This window comes from Pseudophryne corroboree, chromosome 11, assembly GCF_028390025.1.
Source record: "Pseudophryne corroboree isolate aPseCor3 chromosome 11, aPseCor3.hap2, whole genome shotgun sequence".
Lineage (NCBI taxonomy): Eukaryota > Metazoa > Chordata > Amphibia > Anura > Myobatrachidae > Pseudophryne > Pseudophryne corroboree.
In genome coordinates, this window is record NC_086454.1 from 69,450,225 (window position 1) to 69,465,429 (window position 15,205).

The window sequence follows — 15,205 nt, forward strand, 5'->3', positions numbered from 1 at the left end:
AAACAACAAAACTTCACCATATTTCAACATAAGTCAATTTGTAGAAATATGCCTATGTTAAGGTAAATAGATGAATTTTTACAAAATAGCCTTCATCATATTGGGTAAACTGCAAAATTAATTTAGAGTACATTAAAAAGAGAATAACACAGAAAGTGTTAAAATGTCTGTAAAAAAGTAAGTTTCCCAAGGTACAGTAATTTGAGAGTCAGTTTAGTCATCATAGCTAGAGAATCATTGACATTTAACCCATATTTATTTCCATAACATCCTTAAAATTGTGTTAGGAAAATACTTCTTGATGAAAAGCTAAACTTCTCTTGAAAAAGCATCAATAAAGAATGCTAACCATAATTCTGACTTTTTAAAACAGAGTTCTTAATTTTACTACATGTTTTTGATTTCTGAATATCAAAAATTAATTGACATTTATTCCCATGTAGCATTACTTACATAGAAATCAATAAAAGTGCTAAAAAAAATTAGAAAATTACTTTGACAAGATATTTTAAGAATGAAGGTGCTGTAAATCATAAATGAAAAGAGAGAACACAACTTTCTATTTATACTCTAAATTTCCACCGGTTTGAAAAATTGATGAAGCAATAGTTATAAGAATATCAAAAATTGTTACCAAATAGCATATCTTAGATATATCATTTTTCTTTGTGAAGCTCCAGGGCATCATGTGGTGCTGTGGCTTAGTTGGTTAAAGCGCCTGTTTAGTAAACAGGAGATCCTGAGTTCAAATCTCAGCAGCGCCTTTCATTTATTTTCATCAACTCAGAACATAGTTTGTTGATAATTCATCACAAAAAGACATGTGAATGCTTCAGCAGCCTTTACCCTTTCTCACATGTTCAGTAATATGTACCACATTTCTAGATACAGTCCAAATCAGAAAACACAAAAAATGCAATATTCCCCTTTTTTTAATATCAGTTATTTTGTAGAAGTAAATTGATGCCAAGGTAACTAGAAAAGAATCCCAGAAATTGCCAATCATCATGTCTGAGCAATCTCCAGGAACAATATGGTGTCCAGTCAGAGGAAATGTTTAAACAAAAGTCAGTAACAATGTGAGTTTCTCAAGATAAATTGATAGACAATTTAGTCATCAGAGTTTAGGGAGCAATAGAAAATAATGGATTATTTGTTACTTAACATAAACAATATTGTGTTAGGAAAGCAATTCCAGAAATAAATCTTTCCATTTATCGAGCAAGCTTCCAGATAAAATGTTAACAATAATTCTATCATTGAGATCTCATGTTTTCATTTCACGATTACTTTTTAACTGTATGAGTACCAACAATAGACTGACTTTAATTTCCCAGGGATGACTACATTAATAAGAACGCCATAATATCTATTACAATAAAGCATATTAACAAGTGACTTGAACAAACATTGTAAGAATGTAGGGCCTGTATATACAAAATAAAGGAGAAAAAAAGCATTATATAACTTACTGTAAGTTTCCAACTGTTTAAAGAATTAATAAAATACTAGTTTCAAAAAAATATATAAAAATGATAAAAAATATTATACTTTAGACATATAATTTGTCATTATATGTAAGGCAGTGCAAGTGGTGCTGTGGCTTAGTTGGTTAAAGTGCCTGTCTAGTAAACAGGAGATCCTGAGTTCATATCTCAGCAGTACCTTTGCTTGATACCTTTTTATCACACCAGTATGTAGTTTTTTGTTGATGCATAACAAAATAAGATGTGTAAAACCTTTATCTGCTTTCACTTTGGCACATTTGGTCACCAATGTAAAAAAGTTTAAAGATGCCATCCATGTCAGAAGACGACAAACAACAAAACTTCACCCTATTTCAACATAAGTTAATTTGTAGAAATATGCCTATGTTAAGGTAAATAGATGAATTTTTACAAAATAGCCTTCATCATATTGGGTAAACTGCAAAATTAATTTAGAGTACATTAAAAAGAGAATAACACAGAAAGTGTTAAAATGTCTGTAAAAAAGTAAGTTTCCCAAGGTACAGTAATTTGAGAGTCAGTTTAGTCATCATAGCTAGAGAATCATTGACATTTAACCCATATTTATTTCCATAACATCCTTAAAATTGAGTTAGGAAAATACTTCTTGATGAAAAGCTAAACTTCTCTTGAAAAAGCATCAATAAAGAATGCTAACCATAATTCTGACTTTTTAAAACAGAGTTCTTAATTTTACTACATGTTTTTGATTTCTGAATATCAAAAATTAATTGACATTTATTCCCATGTAGCATTACTTACAGAGAAATCAATAAAAGTGCTAAAAAAAAATTAGAAAATTACTTTGACAAGAAATTTTAAGAATGAAGGTGCTGTAAATCATAAATGAAAAGAGAGAACACAACTTTCTATTTATACTCTAAATTTCCACCGGTTTGAAAAATTGATGAAGCAATAGTTATAAGAATATCAAAAATTGTTACCAAATAGCATATCTTAGATATTTCATTTTTCTTTGTGAAGCTCCAGGGCATCATGTGGTGCTGTGGCTTAGTTGGTTAAAGCGCCTGTCTAGTAAACAGGAGATCCTGAGTTCAAATCTCAGCAGCGCCTTTCATTTATTTTCATCAACTCAGAACATAGTTTGTTGATAATTCATCACAAAAAGACATGTGAATGCTTCAGCAGCCTTTACCCTTTCTCACATGTTCAGTAATATGTACCACATTTCTAGATACAGTCCAAATCAGAAAACACAAAAAAATGCAATATTCCCCTTTTTAAATATCAGTTATTTTGTAGAAGTAAATTGATGCCAAGGTAACTAGAAAAGAATTCCAGAAATTGCCAATCATCATGTCTGAGCAATCTCCAGGAACAATATGGTGTCCAGTCAGAGGAAATGTTTAAACAAAAGTCAGTAACAATGTGAGTTTCTCAAGATAAATTGATAGACAATGTAGTCATCAGAGTTTAGGGAGCAATAGAAAATAATGGATTATTTGTTACTTAACATAAACAATATTGTGTTAGGAAAGCAATTCCAGAAATAAATCTTTCCATTTATCGAGCAAGCTTCCAGATAAAATGTTAACAATAATTCTATCATTGAGATCTCATGTTTTCATTTCACGATTACTTTTTAACTGTATGAGTACCAACAATAGACTGACTTTAATTTCCCAGGGATGACTACATTAATAAGAACGCCATAATATCTATTACAATAAAGCATATTAACAAGTGACTTGAACAAACATTGTAAGAATGTAGGGCCTGTATATACAAAATAAAGGAGAAAAAAAGCATTATATAACTTACTGTAAGTTTCCAACTGTTTAAAGAATTAATAAAATACTAGTTTCAAAAAAATATATAAAAATGATAAAAAATATTATACTTTAGACATATAATTTGTCATTATATGTAAGGCAGTGCAAGTGGTGCTGTGGCTTAGTTGGTTAAAGTGCCTGTCTAGTAAACAGGAGATCCTGAGTTCATATCTCAGCAGTACCTTTGCTTGATACCTTTTTATCACACCAGTATGTAGTTTTTTGTTGATGCATAACAAAATAAGATGTGTAAAACCTTTATCTGCTTTCACTTTGGCACATTTGGTCACCAATGTAAAAAAGTTTAAAGATGCCATCCATGTCAGAAGACGACAAACAACAAAACTTCACCCTATTTCAACATAAGTTAATTTGTAGAAATATGCCTATGTTAAGGTAAATAGATGAATTTTTACAAAATAGCCTTCATCATATTGGGTAAACTGCAAAATTAATTTAGAGTACATTAAAAAGAGAATAACACAGAAAGTGTTAAAATGTCTGTAAAAAAGTAAGTTTCCCAAGGTACAGTAATTTGAGAGTCAGTTTAGTCATCATAGCTAGAGAATCATTGACATTTAACCCATATTTATTTCCATAACATCCTTAAAATTGAGTTAGGAAAATACTTCTTGATGAAAAGCTAAACTTCTCTTGAAAAAGCATCAATAAAGAATGCTAACCATAATTCTGACTTTTTAAAACAGAGTTCTTAATTTTACTACATGTTTTTGATTTCTGAATATCAAAAATTAATTGACATTTATTCCCATGTAGCATTACTTACAGAGAAATCAATAAAAGTGCTAAAAAAAATTAGAAAATTACTTTGACAAGATATTTTAAGAATGAAGGTGCTGTAAATCATAAATGAAAAGAGAGAACACAACTTTCTATTTATACTCTAAATTTCCACCGGTTTGAAAAATTGATGAAGCAATAGTTATAAGAATATCAAAAATTGTTACCAAATAGCATATCTTAGATATATCATTTTTCTTTGTGAAACTCCAGGACATCATGTGGTGCTGTGGCTTAGTTGGTTAAAGCGCCTGTCTAGTAAACAGGAGATCCTGAGTTCAAATCTCAGCAGTGCCTTTCATTTATTTTCATCAACTCAGAACATAGTTTGTTGATAATTCATCACAAAAAGACATGTGAATGCTTCAGCAGCCTTTACCCTTTCTCACATGTTCAGTAATATGTACCACATTTCTAGATACAGTCCAAATCAGAAAACACAAAAAAATGCAATATTCCCCTTTTTAAATATCAGTTATTTTGTAGAAGTAAATTGATGCCAAGGTAACTAGAAAAGAATTCCAGAAATTGCCAATCATCATGTCTGAGCAATCTCCAGGAACAATATGGTGTCCAGTCAGAGGAAATGTTTAAACAAAAGTCAGTAACAATGTGAGTTTCTCAAGATAAATTGATAGACAATTTAGTCATCAGAGTTTAGGGAGCAATAGAAAATAATGGATTATTTGTTACTTAACATAAACAATATTGTGTTAGGAAAGCAATTCCAGAAATATATCTTTCCATTTATCGAGCAAGCTTCCAGATAAAATGTTAACAATAATTCTATCATTGAGATCTCATGTTTTCATTTCACGATTACTTTTTAACTGTATGAGTACCAACAATAGACTGACTTTAATTTCCCAGGGATGACTATATTAATAAGAACGCCATAATATCTATTACAATAAAGCATATTAACAAGTGACTTGAACAAACATTGTAAGAATGTAGGGCCTGTATATACAAAATAAAGGAGAAAAAAGCGTTATATAACTTACTGTAAGTTTCCAACTGTTTAAAGAATTAATAAAATACTAGTTTCAAAAAAATATATAAAAATAATAAAAAATATTATACTTTAGACATATAATTTGTCATTATATGTAAGGCAGTGCAAGTGGTGCTGTGGCTTAGTTGGTTAAAGTGCCTGTCTAGTAAACAGGAAATCCTGAGTTCATATCTCAGCAGTACCTTTGCTTGATACCTTTTTATCACACCAGTATGTAGTTTTTTGTTGATGCATAACAAAATAAGATGTGTAAAACCTTTATCTGCTTTCACTTTGGCACATTTGGTCACCAATGTAAAAAAGTTTAAAGATGCCATCCATGTCAGAAGACGACAAACAACAAAACTTCACCCTATTTCAACATAAGTTAATTTGTAGAAATATGCCTATGTTAAGGTAAATAGATGAATTTTTACAAAATAGCCTTCATCATATTGGGTAAACTGCAAAATTAATTTAGAGTACATTAAAAAGAGAATAACACAGAAAGTGTTAAAATGTCTGTAAAAAAGTAAGTTTCCCAAGGTACAGTAATTTGAGAGTCAGTTTAGTCATCATAGCTAGAGAATCATTGACATTTAACCCATATTTATTTCCATAACATCCTTAAAATTGTGTTAGGAAAATACTTCTTGATGAAAAGCTAAACTTCTCTTGAAAAAGCATCAATAAAGAATGCTAACCATAATTCTGACTTTTTAAAACAGAGTTCTTAATTTTACTACATGTTTTTGTTTTCTGAATATCAAAAATTAATTGACATTTATTCCCATGTAGCATTACTTACAGAGAAATCAATAAAAGTGCTAAAAAAAATTAGAAAATTACTTTGACAAGATATTTTAAGAATGAAGGTGCTGTAAATCATGAATGAAAAGAGAGAACCCAACTTTCTATTTATACTCTAAATTTCCACCGGTTTGAAAAATTGATGAAGCAATAGTTATAAGAATATCAAAAATTGTTACCAAATAGCATATCTTAGATATATCATTTTTCTTTGTGAAGCTCCAGGGCATCATGTGGTGCTGTGGCTTAGTTGGTTAAAGCGCCTGTCTAGCAAACAGGAGATCCTGAGTTCAAATCTCAGCAGCGCCTTTCATTTATTTTCATCAACTCAGAACATAGTTTGTTGATAATTCATCACAAAAAGACATGTGAATGCTTCAGCAGCCTTTACCCTTTCTCACATGTTCAGTAATATGTACCACATTTCTAGATACAGTCCAAATCAGAAAACACAAAAAAATGCAATATTCCCCTTTTTTAATATCAGTTATTTTGTAGAAGTAAATTGATGCCAAGGTAACTAGAAAAGAATTCCAGAAATTGCCAATCATCATGTCTGAGCAATCTCCAGGAACAATATGGTGTCCAGTCAAAGGAAATGTTTAAACAAAAGTCAGTAACAATGTGAGTTTCTCAAGATAAATTGATAGACAATTTAGTCATCAGAGTTTAGGGAGCAATAGAAAATAATGGATTATTTGTTACTTAACATAAACAATATTGTGTTAGGAAAGCAATTCCAGAAATAAATCTTTCCATTTATCGAGCAAGCTTCCAGATAAAATGTTAACAATAATTCTATCATTGAGATCTCATGTTTTCATTTCACGATTACTTTTTAACTGTATGAGTACCAACAATAGACTGACTTTAATTTCCCAGGGATGACTACATTAATAAGAACGCCATAATATCTATTACAATAAAGCATATTAACAAGTGACTTGAACAAACATTGTAAGAATGTAGGGCCTGTATATACAAAATAAAGGAGAAAAAAGCATTATATAACTTACTGTAAGTTTCCAACTGTTTAAAGAATTAATAAAATACTAGTTTCAAAAATATATATAAAAATAATAAAAAATATTATACTTTAGACATATAATTTGTCATAATATGTAAGGCAGTGCAAGTGGTGCTGTGGCTTAGTTGGTTAAAGTGCCTGTCTAGTAAACAGGAGATCCTGAGTTCATATCTCAGCAGTACCTTTGCTTGATACATTTTTATCACACCAGTATGTAGTTTTTTGTTGATGCATAACAAAATAAGATGTGTAAAACCTTTATCTGCTTTTACTTTGGCACATTTGGTCACCAATGTAAAAAAGTTTAAAGATGCCATCCATGTCAGAAGACGACAAACAACAAAACTTCACCCTATTTCAACATAAGTTAATTTGTAGAAATATGCCTATGTTAAGGTAAATAGATGAATTTTTACAAAATAGCCTTCATCATATTGGGTAAACTGCAAAATTAATTTAGAGTACATTAAAAAGAGAATAACACAGAAAGTGTTAAAATGTCTGTAAAAAAGTAAGTTTCTCAAGGTACAGTAATTTGAGAGTCAGTTTAGTCATCATAGCTAGAGAATCATTGACATTTAACCCATATTTATTTCCATAACATCCTTAAAATTGTGTTAGGAAAATACTTCTTGATGAAAAGCTAAACTTCTCTTGAAAAAGCATCAATAAAGAATGCTAACCATAATTCTGACTTTTTAAAACAGAGTTCTTAATTTTACTACATGTTTTTGTTTTCTGAATATCAAAAATTAATTGACATTTATTCCCATGTAGCATTACTTACAGAGAAATCAATAAAAGTGCTAAAAAAAAATTAGAAAATTACTTTGACAAGATATTTTAAGAATGAAGGTGCTGTAAATCATGAATGAAAAGAGAGAAACCAACTTTCTATTTATACTCTAAATTTCCACCGGTTTGAAAAATTGATGAAGCAATAGTTATAAGAATATCAAAAATTGTTACCAAATAGCATATCTTAGATATATCATTTTTCTTTGTGAAGCTCCAGGGCATCATGTGGTGCTGTGGCTTAGTTGGTTAAAGCGCCTGTCTAGTGAACAGGAGATCCTGAGTTCAAATCTCAGCAGCGCCTTTCATTTATTTTCATCAACTCAGAACATAGTTTGTTGATAATTCATCACAAAAAGACATGTGAATGCTTCAGCAGCTTTTACCCTTTCTCACATGTTCAGTAATATGTACCACATTTCTAGATACAGTCCAAATCAGAAAACACAAAAAAATGCAATATTCCCCTTTTTTAATATCAGTTATTTTGTAGAAGTAAATTGATGCCAAGGTAACTAGAAAAGAATTCCAGAAATTGCCAATCATCATGTCTGAGCAATCTCCAGGAACAATATGGTGTCCAGTCAGAGGAAATGTTTAAACAAAAGTCAGTAACAATGTGAGTTTCTCAAGATAAATTGATAGACAATTTAGTCATCAGAGTTTAGGGAGCAATAGAAAATAATGGATTATTTGTTACTTAACATAAACAATATTGTGTTAGGAAAGCAATTCCAGAAATAAATCTTTCCATTTATCGAGCAAGCTTCCAGATAAAATGTTAACAATAATTCTATCATTGAGATCTCATGTTTTCATTTCACGATTACTTTTTAACTGTATGAGTACCAACAATAGACTGACTTTAATTTCCCAGGGATGACTACATTAATAAGAACGCCATAATATCTATTACAATAAAGCATATTAGCAAGTGACTTGAACAAACATTGTAAGAATGTAGGGCCTGTATATACAAAATAAAGGAGAAAAAAGCATTATATAACTTACTGTAAGTTTCCAACTGTTTAAAGAATTAATAAAATACTAGTTTCAATAAGATATATAAAAATAATAAAAAATATTATACTTTAGACATATAATTTGTCATTATATGTAAGGCAGTGCAAGTGGTGCTGTGGCTTAGTTGGTTAAAGTGCCTGTCTAGTAAACAGGAGATCCTGAGTTCATATCTCAGCAGTACCTTTGCTTGATACATTTTTATCACACCAGTATGTAGTTTTTTGTTGATGCATAACAAAATAAGATGTGTAAAACCTTTATCTGCTTTCACTTTGGCACATTTGGTCACCAATGTAAAAAAGTTTAAAGATGCCATCCATGTCAGAAGACGACAAACAACAAAACTTCACCCTATTTCAACATAAGTTAATTTGTAGAAATATGCCTATGTTAAGGTAAATAGATGAATTTTTACAAAATAGCCTTCATCATATTGGGTAAACTGCAAAATTAATTTAGAGTACATTAAAAAGAGAATAACACAGAAAGTGTTAAAATGTCTGTAAAAAAGTAAGTTTCTCAAGGTACAGTAATTTGAGAGTCAGTTTAGTCATCATAGCTAGAGAATCATTGACATTTAACCCATATTTATTTCCATAACATCCTTAAAATTGTGTTAGGAAAATACTTCTTGATGAAAAGCTAAACTTCTCTTGAAAAAGCATCAATAAAGAATGCTAACCATAATTCTGACTTTTTAAAACAGAGTTCTTAATTTTACTACATGTTTTTGTTTTCTGAATATCAAAAATTAATTGACATTTATTCCCATGTAGCATTACTTACAGAGAAATCAATAAAAGTGCTAAAAAAAATTAGAAAATTACTTTGACAAGATATTTTAAGAATGAAGGTGCTGTAAATCATGAATGAAAAGAGAGAAACCAACTTTCTATTTATACTCTAAATTTCCACCGGTTTGAAAAATTGATGAAGCAATAGTTATAAGAATATCAAAAATTGTTACCAAATAGCATATCTTAGATATATCATTTTTCTTTGTGAAGCTCCAGGGCATCATGTGGTGCTGTGGCTTAGTTGGTTAAAGCGCCTGTCTAGTGAACAGGAGATCCTGAGTTCAAATCTCAGCAGCGCCTTTCATTTATTTTCATCAACTCAGAACATAGTTTGTTGATAATTCATCACAAAAAGACATGTGAATGCTTCAGCAGCTTTTACCCTTTCTCACATGTTCAGTAATATGTACCACATTTCTAGATACAGTCCAAATCAGAAAACACAAAAAAATGCAATATTCCCCTTTTTTAATATCAGTTATTTTGTAGAAGTAAATTGATGCCAAGGTAACTAGAAAAGAATTCCAGAAATTGCCAATCATCATGTCTGAGCAATCTCCAGGAACAATATGGTGTCCAGTCAGAGGAAATGTTTAAACAAAAGTCAGTAACAATGTGAGTTTCTCAAGATAAATTGATAGACAATTTAGTCATCAGAGTTTAGGGAGCAATAGAAAATAATGGATTATTTGTTACTTAACATAAACAATATTGTGTTAGGAAAGCAATTCCAGAAATAAATCTTTCCATTTATCGAGCAAGCTTCCAGATAAAATGTTAACAATAATTCTATCATTGAGATCTCATGTTTTCATTTCACGATTACTTTTTAACTGTATGAGTACCAACAATAGACTGACTTTAATTTCCCAGGGATGACTACATTAATAAGAACGCCATAATATCTATTACAATAAAGCATATTAGCAAGTGACTTGAACAAACATTGTAAGAATGTAGGGCCTGTATATACAAAATAAAGGAGAAAAAAGCATTATATAACTTACTGTAAGTTTCCAACTGTTTAAAGAATTAATAAAATACTAGTTTCAATAAGATATATAAAAATAATAAAAAATATTATACTTTAGACATATAATTTGTCATTATATGTAAGGCAGTGCAAGTGGTGCTGTGGCTTAGTTGGTTAAAGTGCCTGTCTAGTAAACAGGAGATCCTGAGTTCATATCTCAGCAGTACCTTTGCTTGATACATTTTTATCACACCAGTATGTAGTTTTTTGTTGATGCATAACAAAATAAGATGTGTAAAACCTTTATCTGCTTTCACTTTGGCACATTTGGTCACCAATGTAAAAAAGTTTAAAGATGCCATCCATGTCAGAAGACGACAAACAACAAAACTTCACCCTATTTCAACATAAGTTAATTTGTAGAAATATGCCTATGTTAAGGTAAATAGATGAATTTTTACAAAATAGCCTTCATCATATTGGGTAAACTGCAAAATTAATTTAGAGTACATTAAAAAGAGAATAACACAGAAAGTGTTAAAATGTCTGTAAAAAAGTAAGTTTCTCAAGGTACAGTAATTTGAGAGTCAGTTTAGTCATCATAGCTAGAGAATCATTGACATTTAACCCATATTTATTTCCATAACATCCTTAAAATTGTGTTAGGAAAATACTTCTTGATGAAAAGCTAAACTTCTCTTGAAAAAGCATCAATAAAGAATGCTAACCATAATTCTGACTTTTTAAAACAGAGTTCTTAATTTTACTACATGTTTTTGTTTTCTGAATATCAAAAATTAATTGACATTTATTCCCATGTAGCATTACTTACAGAGAAATCAATAAAAGTGCTAAAAAAAATTAGAAAATTACTTTGACAAGATATTTTAAGAATGAAGGTGCTGTAAATCATGAATGAAAAGAGAGAAACCAACTTTCTATTTATACTCTAAATTTCCACCGGTTTGAAAAATTGATGAAGCAATAGTTATAAGAATATCAAAAATTGTTACCAAATAGCATATCTTAGATATATCATTTTTCTTTGTGAAGCTCCAGGGCATCATGTGGTGCTGTGGCTTAGTTGGTTAAAGCGCCTGTCTAGTAAACAGGAGATCCTGAGTTCAAATCTCAGCAGCGCCTTTCATTTATTTTCATCAACTCAGAACATAGTTTGTTGATAATTCATCACAAAAAGACATGTGAATGCTTCAGCAGCCTTTACCCTTTCTCACATGTTCAGTAATATGTACCACATTTCTAGATACAGTCCAAATCAGAAAACACAAAAAAATTCAATATTCCCCTTTTTTAATATCAGTTATTTTGTAGAAGTAAATTGATGCCAAGGTAACTAGAAAAGAATTCCAGAAATTGCCAATCATCATGTCTGAGCAATCTCCAGGAACAATATGGTGTCCAGTCAGAGGAAATGTTTAAACAAAAGTCAGTAACAATGTGAGTTTCTCAAGATAAATTGATAGACAATTTAATCATCAGAGTTTAGGGAGCAATACAAAATAATGGTTTATTTGTTACTTAACATAAACAATATTGTGTTAGGAAAGCAATTCCAGAAATAAATCTTTCCATTTATCGAGCAAGCTTCCAGATAAAATGTTAACAATAATTCTATCATTGAGATCTCATGTTTTCATTTCACGATTACTTTTTAACTGTATGAGTACCAACAATAGACTGACTTTAATTTCCCAGGGATGACTACATTAATAAGAACGCCATAATATCTATTACAATAAAGCATATTAACAAGTGACTTGAACAAACATTGTAAGAATGTAGGGCCTGTATATACAAAATAAAGGAGAAAAAAAGCATTATATAACTTACTGTAAGTTTCCAACTGTTTAAAGAATTAATAAAATACTAGTTTCAAAAAAATATATAAAAATAATAAAAAATATTATACTTTAGACATATAATTTGTCATTATATGTAAGGCAGTGCAAGTGGTGCTGTGGCTTAGTTGGTTAAAGTGCCTGTCTAGTAAACAGGAGATCCTGAGTTCATATCTCAGCAGTACCTTTGCTTGATACCTTTTTATCACACCAGTATGTAGTTTTTTGTTGATGCATAACAAAATAAGATGTGTAAAACCTTTATCTGCTTTCACTTTGGCACATTTGGTCACCAATGTAAAAAAGTTTAAAGATGCCATCCATGTCAGAAGACGACAAACAACAAAACTTCACCCTATTTCAACATAAGTTAATTTGTAGAAATATGCCTATGTTAAGGTAAATAGATGAATTTTTACAAAATAGCCTTCATCATATTGGGTAAACTGCAAAATTAATTTAGAGTACATTAAAAAGAGAATAACACAGAAAGTGTTAAAATGTCTGTAAAAAAGTAAGTTTCTCAAGGTACAGTAATTTGAGAGTCAGTTTAGTCATCATAGCTAGAGAATCATTGACATTTAACCCATATTTATTTCCATAACATCCTTAAAATTGTGTTAGGAAAATACTTCTTGATGAAAAGCTAAACTTCTCTTGAAAAAGCATCAATAAAGAATGCTAACCATAATTCTGACTTTTTAAAACAGAGTTCTTAATTTTACTACATGTTTTTGTTTTCTGAATATCAAAAATTAATTGACATTTATTCCCATGTAGCATTACTTACAGAGAAATCAATAAAAGTGCTAAAAAAAATTAGAAAATTACTTTGACAAGATATTTTAAGAATGAAGGTGCTGTAAATCATGAATGAAAAGAGAGAAACCAACTTTCTATTTATACTCTAAATTTCCACCGGTTTGAAAAATTGATGAAGCAATAGTTATAAGAATATCAAAAATTGTTACCAAATAGCATATCTTAGATATATCATTTTTCTTTGTGAAGCTCCAGGGCATCATGTGGTGCTGTGGCTTAGTTGGTTAATGCGCCTGTCTAGTAAACAGGAGATCCTGAGTTCAAATCTCAGCAGCGCCTTTCATTTATTTTCATCAACTCAGAACATAGTTTGTTGATAATTCATCACAAAAAGACATGTGAATGCTTCAGCAGCCTTTACCCTTTCTCACATGTTCAGTAATATGTACCACATTTCTAGATACAGTCCAAATCAGAAAACACAAAAAATGCAATATTCCCCTTTTTTAATATCAGTTATTTTGTAGAAGTAAATTGATGCCAAGGTAACTAGAAAAGAATTCCAGAAATTGCCAATCATCATGTCTGAGCAATCTCCAGGAACAATATGGTGTCCAGTCAGAGGAAATGTTTAAACAAAAGTCAGTAACAATGTGAGTTTCTCAAGATAAATTGATAGACAATTTAGTCATCAGAGTTTAGGGAGCAATAGAAAATAATGGATTATGTGTTACTTAACATAAACAATATTGTGTTAGGAAAGCAATTCCAGAAATAAATCTTTCCATTTATCGAGCAAGCTTCCAGATAAAATGTTAACAATAATTCTATCATTGAGATCTCATGTTTTCATTTCACGATTACTTTTTAACTGTATGAGTACCAACAATAGACTGACTTTAATTTCCCAGGGATGACTACATTAATAAGAACGCCATAATATCTATTACAATAAAGCATATTAACAAGTGACTTGAACAAACATTGTAAGAATGTAGGGCCTGTATATACAAAATAAAGGAGAAAAAAAGCATTATATAACTTACTGTAAGTTTCCAACTGTTTAAAGAATTAATAAAATACTAGTTTCAAAAAAATATATAAAAATAATAAAAAATATTATACTTTAGACATATAATTTGTCATTATATGTAAGGCAGTGCAAGTGGTGCTGTGGCTTAGTTGGTTAAAGTACCTGTCTAGTAAACAGGAGATCCTGAGTTCATATCTCAGCAGTACCTTTGCTTGATACTTTTTTATCACACCAGTATGTAGTTTTTTGTTGATGCATAACAAAATAAGATGTGTAAAACCTTTATCTGCTTTCACTTTGGCACATTTGGTCACCAATGTAAAAAAGTTTAAAGATGCCATCCATGTCAGAAGACGACAAACAACAAAACTTCACCCTATTTCAACATAAGTTAATTTGTAGAAATATGCCTATGTTAAGGTAAATAGATGAATTTTTACAAAATAGCCTTCATCATATTGGGTAAACTGCAAAATTAATTTAGAGTACATTAAAAAGAGAATAACACAGAAAGTGTTAAAATGTCTGTAAAAAAGTAAGTTTCCCAAGGTACAGTAATTTGAGAGTCAGTTTAGTCATCATAGCTAGAGAATCATTGACATTTAACCCATATTTATTTCCATAACATCCTTAAAATTGTGTTAGGAAAATACTTCTTGATGAAAAGCTAAACTTCTCTTGAAAAAGCATCAATAAAGAATGCTAACCATAATTCTGACTTTTTAAAACAGAGTTCTTAATTTTACTACATGTTTTTGTTTTCTGAATATCAAAAATTAATTGACATTTATTCCCATGTAGCATTACTTACAGAGAAATCAATAAAAGTGCTAAATAAAAATTAGAAAATTACTTTGACAAGATATTTTAAGAATGAAGGTGCTGTAAATCATGAATGAAAAGAGAGAACACAACTTTCTATTTATACTCTAAATTTCCACCGGTTTGAAAAATTGATGAAGCAATAGTTATAAGAATATAAAAAATTTTTACCAAATAGCATATCTTAGATATATCATTTTTCTTTGTG

General features: G+C 30.0%; 16 non-coding genes across 16 annotated transcripts; all 16 read left to right on the forward strand.

Annotated features, from left to right (window-relative positions):
- Positions 1–690: 690 nt before the first annotated feature.
- TRNAT-AGU (transfer RNA threonine (anticodon AGU)) lies at positions 691–764 on the forward strand. The gene has a single exon. It is a non-coding gene; the product is annotated as a tRNA-Thr (tRNA).
- Positions 765–1,593: 829 nt separating this feature from the next.
- On the forward strand, positions 1,594–1,667 carry TRNAT-AGU (transfer RNA threonine (anticodon AGU)). The gene has a single exon. It is a non-coding gene; the product is annotated as a tRNA-Thr (tRNA).
- Positions 1,668–2,508: 841 nt separating this feature from the next.
- TRNAT-AGU (transfer RNA threonine (anticodon AGU)) lies at positions 2,509–2,582 on the forward strand. The gene has a single exon. It is a non-coding gene; the product is annotated as a tRNA-Thr (tRNA).
- Positions 2,583–3,411: 829 nt separating this feature from the next.
- Positions 3,412–3,485, forward strand: TRNAT-AGU (transfer RNA threonine (anticodon AGU)). Its single transcript has one exon. It is a non-coding gene; the product is annotated as a tRNA-Thr (tRNA).
- An 840-nt stretch (positions 3,486–4,325) lies between these two features.
- Positions 4,326–4,399, forward strand: TRNAT-AGU (transfer RNA threonine (anticodon AGU)). The gene has a single exon. It is a non-coding gene; the product is annotated as a tRNA-Thr (tRNA).
- An 828-nt stretch (positions 4,400–5,227) lies between these two features.
- On the forward strand, positions 5,228–5,301 carry TRNAT-AGU (transfer RNA threonine (anticodon AGU)). Its single transcript has one exon. It is a non-coding gene; the product is annotated as a tRNA-Thr (tRNA).
- Positions 5,302–6,141: 840 nt separating this feature from the next.
- Positions 6,142–6,215, forward strand: TRNAA-AGC (transfer RNA alanine (anticodon AGC)). Its single transcript has one exon. It is a non-coding gene; the product is annotated as a tRNA-Ala (tRNA).
- Positions 6,216–7,043: 828 nt separating this feature from the next.
- Positions 7,044–7,117, forward strand: TRNAT-AGU (transfer RNA threonine (anticodon AGU)). Its single transcript has one exon. It is a non-coding gene; the product is annotated as a tRNA-Thr (tRNA).
- Positions 7,118–7,958: 841 nt separating this feature from the next.
- TRNAT-AGU (transfer RNA threonine (anticodon AGU)) lies at positions 7,959–8,032 on the forward strand. The gene has a single exon. It is a non-coding gene; the product is annotated as a tRNA-Thr (tRNA).
- An 828-nt stretch (positions 8,033–8,860) lies between these two features.
- TRNAT-AGU (transfer RNA threonine (anticodon AGU)) lies at positions 8,861–8,934 on the forward strand. Its single transcript has one exon. It is a non-coding gene; the product is annotated as a tRNA-Thr (tRNA).
- An 840-nt stretch (positions 8,935–9,774) lies between these two features.
- Positions 9,775–9,848, forward strand: TRNAT-AGU (transfer RNA threonine (anticodon AGU)). Its single transcript has one exon. It is a non-coding gene; the product is annotated as a tRNA-Thr (tRNA).
- An 828-nt stretch (positions 9,849–10,676) lies between these two features.
- Positions 10,677–10,750, forward strand: TRNAT-AGU (transfer RNA threonine (anticodon AGU)). Its single transcript has one exon. It is a non-coding gene; the product is annotated as a tRNA-Thr (tRNA).
- Positions 10,751–11,590: 840 nt separating this feature from the next.
- Positions 11,591–11,664, forward strand: TRNAT-AGU (transfer RNA threonine (anticodon AGU)). Its single transcript has one exon. It is a non-coding gene; the product is annotated as a tRNA-Thr (tRNA).
- Positions 11,665–12,493: 829 nt separating this feature from the next.
- Positions 12,494–12,567, forward strand: TRNAT-AGU (transfer RNA threonine (anticodon AGU)). Its single transcript has one exon. It is a non-coding gene; the product is annotated as a tRNA-Thr (tRNA).
- Positions 12,568–13,407: 840 nt separating this feature from the next.
- On the forward strand, positions 13,408–13,481 carry TRNAT-AGU (transfer RNA threonine (anticodon AGU)). Its single transcript has one exon. It is a non-coding gene; the product is annotated as a tRNA-Thr (tRNA).
- An 828-nt stretch (positions 13,482–14,309) lies between these two features.
- TRNAT-AGU (transfer RNA threonine (anticodon AGU)) lies at positions 14,310–14,383 on the forward strand. Its single transcript has one exon. It is a non-coding gene; the product is annotated as a tRNA-Thr (tRNA).
- The last annotated feature ends 822 nt before the right edge of the window (positions 14,384–15,205 follow it).